Below are 6,286 nucleotides of genomic sequence, written 5' to 3'. Positions count from 1 at the left end.
GGAGGGAAATAAAAAAATTCTTAGAAGTAAACGAGAACAAAGACACATCATATCAAAATCTCTGGGACACTATGAAAGCAGTACTTAGAGGAAGATTTATTTCATGGGGTGCATTCAAAAAAAGAAGTAGAAATCAACAAATAAACGACTTAACACTACAGCTCAAAGCGCTAGAAAAAGAAGAGCAGACCAATACCAAAAGTAGTAGAAGACAGGAAATAGTTAAAATCAGAGCCGAAATCAACGAAATCGAAACAAAGAAACAATTGGAAAAATTAACAAAATAAATAGTTGGTTCTTTGAAAAAATAAATAAAATTGATAAACCCTTAGCCACACTAACAAAGAGAAAGAGGGAGAAAACTCAAATTACTAAAATTCGGAATGAACAAGGAAACATCACAATAGACACGAGTGAAATACAAAACATAATTAGAAGCTATTTCGAAAATCTATACTCCAACAAAACAGAAAACCTCGAAGACATCAACAAATTTCTAGAGACATATGAATTACCTAAACTGAACGAGGAGGACATACACAACCTAAATAAACCAATTTCAAGCAATGAAATAGAAGAGGTCATCAAAAGCCTACCAACAAAGAAAAGTCCAGGACCAGATGGGTTCTCAGCCGAGTTCTACAAAACCTTTAAAGAAGAGCTCATTCCAATACTCCTCAAACTATTCCATGAAAAAGAAGAGGAGGGAACCCTCCCAAACTCGTTCTATGAAGCCAATATCACCCTGATACCTAAAGCAGACAGAGACACATCGAGGAAGGAAAATTTCAGACCAATATCCTTAATGAACTCGACGCAAAAATTCTCAACAAAATTTTAGCAAATTGCATACAAATATATATTAAAAAGATAGTGCACCACGATCAAGTGGGTTTTATCCCAGGGATGCAAGGTTGGTTCAACATTCGGAAATCAATACATGTCATTCACCATATCAACAGACTTAAAGTTAAGAATCACATGATTATTTCAATAGATGCAGAAAAAGCATGTGATAAAATACAGCATCCCTTCATGCTCAAAACACTAGAAAAAATTGGGGTAGTGGGAACATTCCTAAACATTATAAAGGCAATCTACGCTAAGCCCATGGCTAATATCATTCTAAATGGTGAAAAACTGAAAGCGTTCCCCCTAAAAACTGGAACAAGGCAGGGATGCCCTCTTTCACCACTTCTATTCAACATCATCCTTGAGACTCTAGCCAGAGCAATCAGACAAACCAAAGAAATTAAAGGGATACGAATAGGAAAAGAAGAACTCAAACTATCCCTGTTCGCTGATGACATGATTATATATTTAGAGGAACCTGGAAATTCCACCAGAAAACTTTTAGAACTCATAAGTGAATTCAGTAAAGTAGCAGGTTACAAGATCAATGCTCATAAATCCAATGCATTTTTATACATAAGTGATGAATCTTCAGAAAGAGAAATTAGGAAAACTACCCCATTCACAATAGCATCGAAAAAAATAAAATACTTGGGAATCAATCTCACAAAAGAGGTGAAAGACCTCTACAATGAGAACTACAGAACACTAAAGAAAGAAATTCAAGAAAACCTTAGAAGATGGAAAGATCTCCCATGTTCCTGGATAGGCAGAATTAATATCGTCAAAATGGCTATACTACCTAAAGTGCTATACAGATTCAATGCAATTCCAATTAAAATCCCAATGATGTACCTTGCAGAAATAGAGCAAGCAATTATGAAATTCATCTGGAAGAATAAAAAACCTAGAATAGCTAAAGCAATCCTCAGTAGCAAGAGCGAAGCAGGGGGTATTGCAATACCAGATCTTCAACTCTACTACAACGCAATAGTAACAAAAACGGCATGGTATTGGTACCAAAATAGACAGGTAGATCAATGGTACAGAATAGAGGACATGGACACAAACCCAAATAAATACAATTTTCTCATACTAGACAAAGGTGCCAAAAATATGCAATGGAGAAAAGATAGCCTCTTCAACAAATGGTGCTGGGAAAACTGGAAAACCATATGCAATAGAATGAAATTAAACCCCTATCTCTCACCCTACACAAAACTCAACTCAAAATGGATCAAGGACCTTGGAATCAGACCAGAGACCCTGCATCTTATAGAAGAAAAAGTAGGTACAAATCTTCAACTTGTTGGCTTAGGATCAGACTTCCTTAACAGGACTCCCATAGCACAAGAAATAAAAGCAAGAATCAACAACTGGGATAGATTCAAACTAAAAAGCTTTCTCTCAGCAAAGGAAACTATCAGAAATGTGAAGAGAGAGCCTACAGAGTGGGAGAATATTTTTGCCAACCATACCTCAGATAGAGCGCTAATTTCCAGAATCTATAAAGAACTCAAAAAACTCTAGACGAAGAATACAAATAATCCAATCAACAAATGGGCTAAGGAAATGAACAGACACTTCACAGAAGAAGATGTACAAGTAATTGTCCCGACCCGCGGGACATCAACGCGGACGGCAAATCTAAGAGAGAAGGAATGAAGGGACAAGAGATGCAGGGAGAGACAGCAAGACAGGAATTCTGATCAACCTGCAAATTTTTATTGTTCTCACGGGTATTTATGCTGAGGGAATGAGGGGTATGACGAGGTGCAGCCTGGTTGGTTGTATTCTTCTGCTGGGTTCCTGATAGGGTGCAAATTCGCGCTGGCGGGAAGGTGAAGTTCGCGCCGGCGGGAAAGTGTATTCCCGGAAGAGAAGCCGTGGGCACCATACTGTCAGAATTATCAGCCAGGAGGGGGGGGAGGGGCGCTGCTGCTTATTGTAAAGGTCAGAATGTTCTCAGAATGAGAACTTCTTGGTCCCTGACATTTCCCCCTTTCTTATATAAAATTATTGACCATTTTTCGATAGCCATATTTTAAGGGGGTGATAGAGGTTATGTGGCGAGACGGGGGCACAGCTTGCCTGAACAGGTATAGGGCTGGAGTGACAATCCCTCGGGAACTGCGCCTGTCTTAGGTTATCCGTGGCAGAGCAACATCCTTACCCGTCATTGGATAATGAGGCTCTGGCCCTCATTTCCTGTCTTAGGTTGGTATGAGCTCTCACGAATCTTACCCGTCATTGGCTGTCCAGTTCAGCTCACAGGGGTGATGGTCTTTTAAGATCACCATCACGATCCATCATCTCCAGTCGATGGTAATGAACCTGAATAGGTTTCGCCTGTATAGCCTCAATTTGAGCTTTAAGAAAAGCCATGATCTTGTTGAATATCAAAGGACCTATAGATACAATAAGCAGCAAGCAAAGGAAGGGACCTTAGCAGGGTCCTCAAGTCCTGCATGGCTGTGGGAGAGCAGTGAACAGGCAGCCATTATCCAGAGAAGCAATGGTGTGCAGTCACAGGGTCTGTCATTCAGGGGATTTTTCGCATAGATTGTCGGCTGCATCTATAAGAGAGGAAGATTCATCCTCAGGGGGAAGGTTTCTGTCCCTGGGTTGTGGTAAATCATTGACCTGTTTGACCAGGCGTTCTGGTAACCATCTTGGGGCTGCTTGTTCTTGATCTATAATACAAGCTGAGCCTCGTCCCCAAATGAGGACGGGATCTGGGCCTTTCCATTTATTTGTTAAAGGATCGCGCCACATAACAGATGGGCGAGCAGAATTAGAAGAGGGATGCCAATGTCTGTCTGCGGTCAAATGTCCTTCATTGTCTAGGGTAAGAAAGTTAAGAGCAAATAATGCATGATTAAGGCGATCCCTGGGAGTGGTAAATGCAAGGGAAGAGGCCTTAAGGCGGGTAATCCAGGTTTTTAAGGTGAGGTGTGCACGTTCCACAATGCCTTGACCTTGAGGGTTATATGGAATTCCAGTAGTATGAGAGATTTGAAGAGTGGTACAAAACTGTTTGAACTTGGTACTGGTATATGCAGGGCCATTATCTGTCTTAATATGTGCTGGCTTTCCCATTATGGAAAAGGCTGAGACAAGATGAGAAATGACATCCTTGGTAGCTTCTCCACAATGCGGTGATGCAAAAATAAAGCCACTAAAGGTATCTATGGAAACATGTATGTACTTTGTTTTCCCAAATTCAGGAAAGTGAGTAACATCCATCTGCCAAATCTGATTGGGCAGTAATCCTCGAGGGTTAACACCCAGATGTTGAATAGGAAGGGAGACAACGCAAGCAGGACACGCTTTTACAATTTCCCTTGCTTGTTGCCTGGTAATTTTACAGAGTAACCGAAGGCTCTGAGAATTTAAGTGGTGAAGTTTGTGTAAATCTGTGGCCTCTTGGATGGATCCAATAAGAACTGGGAAAAGGGACCAAGTGGCTGCATCAGCCTGAGCATTACCCCGTGATAGGGGACCGGGAAGATCAGAATGTGCTCTAATGTGTCCTAAGAAAAATGGATGTTTTCGAGCCTGAATTAGTTGTTGAAGCTGGTTAAACAAAAAGGCTGCGTTGGAGGAAGCCTTAATGGCGGGTGAAATCTCCAATAGGGGCACAGAATGGGCAATGTAAGCACTGTCTGTATAAATATTAATAGGTTTATCAAAAAATGTCATAAAGACTTGTGTTATAGCAAACAATTCTACAAGCTGTGCTGATGGATAAGCAGTGTCAAAGGTGGTAGGCTGATTATCAACAACAAAGGCTGCACGGCCATTGCTGGAGCCATCTGTAAAATCAGTAAGGGCTTGTGGAATAGGAGCCTTCCGAGTAACCCGAGGAAAAATAAATGGATGTAACTGAGCAAAATGCAAAAGGGGGTCATTGGGAAGGTGGTTATCGATTATTCCCAAAAAACCTGATAGAGCAATACCCCATTCATCCCTCGTCTGTAGCAAAAATTGGGTTTGATCCTTAGTGTATGGAATCAGAATGTTATCAGGGTCTTTGCCAAAATGTTGTCGAGAAAGCAAGCGACCTTTAATAATGATAGAAGCTACCTGAGCAGGATAGACAGCAATAACTTTAGAGGATGTGGCGGGCAAATGAACCCAGAGCAAGGGGCAACCCTTATTTTTAAAATGTGGATCCCGCTGCCAGAATAGTCCCGTGGGTATATGAGGGGTGTGTAATATAACCAAAACCAAAGGAAGGTTATAAGATATTTGTGTAACAAATTGTTGAGCGATGGCTTCTGTGACTTGAATTAATGCTTGCCGTGCCTCGGGAGTAAGCTCTCGAGGAGAAGAAGGGTCAGAATCTCCCCTTAAAATATCATTAAGAGGCAAAAGCACATAGGTGGGTAGTTTTAAATATGGTCTTAGCCATTGGATATCCCCTAGTAGTTTTTGGAAATCGTTAAGAGTGTGGAGATGGTCCACACGCAATTGTATATTAGGGATTTGAATTTGATTAGTTTGAAGTTTGAGGCCCAAGTAGGTGTAGGGGTCCTGTGTTTGAACCTTATCAGGGGCTATCTGAAGTCCCAAGGCAGTAAGGGCTTTATAGAGATCCAAATAACAATTGTTAAGATCATAGGTATTAGGTGCAGCAATTAACAAATCATCCATATAATGTAATATATAAACTTGTGGCCACCGCTCTCTCACAGGGTCTACTGCTTGAGCAACATATTTTTGACAAAGACTAGGGCTGTTAGCCATACCCTGGGGAAGGACCTTCCATTGAAATCTTTGCATAGGGCCCTGAAAATTGATGCGGGGGAGGCTGAAAGCAAAATAGGATCTGTCATCAGGATGTAAAGGAATAGTAAAAAAGCAATCTTTTAAGTCGATGACCATTTTATAATAGTCCCTAGGAATAGCTACCGGTGTAGGGATGCCTGGCTGTAATGCCCCCATCGGGCGCATAACCTTATTGATAGCGCGCAAATCCTGTAAAAGGCGCCATTTGCCTGATTTCTTCTTAATAACAAAAATAGGAGTATTCCAGGGTGAGGTTGAGGGTTCCACATGGCCGGCTGTCAACTGTTCCTGTACTAACATGGAGGCAGCCTCTAATTTTTCTTGGGTAAGGGGCCACTGATCCACCCACACAGGAGTTTGAGTTTCCCAAATAATTTTGTCTGCATGGGGTACAGGAGGGTCAGGGACCGACACTAAAAATCCAAATACCCAAGTCCAAATTTGTCTGTTTTTTGTATGGGCTGTACAGGCTCAACCTGTCCTTGTCCTAGCCTCCCAAGGCCTGTACCAGGGATAAAGCCCATACGAAGCATTTGATGAGTGACTAAAGAGTCGGGACTAGCAAGAATAACTTTCATTTGGCTTAGAATGTCTCGTCCCCAAAGGTTGACAGGGAGATCAGGAACAACGAAGGGGGTAACGG

Source organism: Sciurus carolinensis, unplaced genomic scaffold, assembly GCF_902686445.1.
Source record: "Sciurus carolinensis unplaced genomic scaffold, mSciCar1.2, whole genome shotgun sequence".
In the NCBI taxonomy this organism is placed as follows: domain Eukaryota; kingdom Metazoa; phylum Chordata; class Mammalia; order Rodentia; family Sciuridae; genus Sciurus; species Sciurus carolinensis.
The sequence above is the reverse complement of the archived record's forward strand: the minus strand, read 5'-3'. Positions refer to the sequence as shown.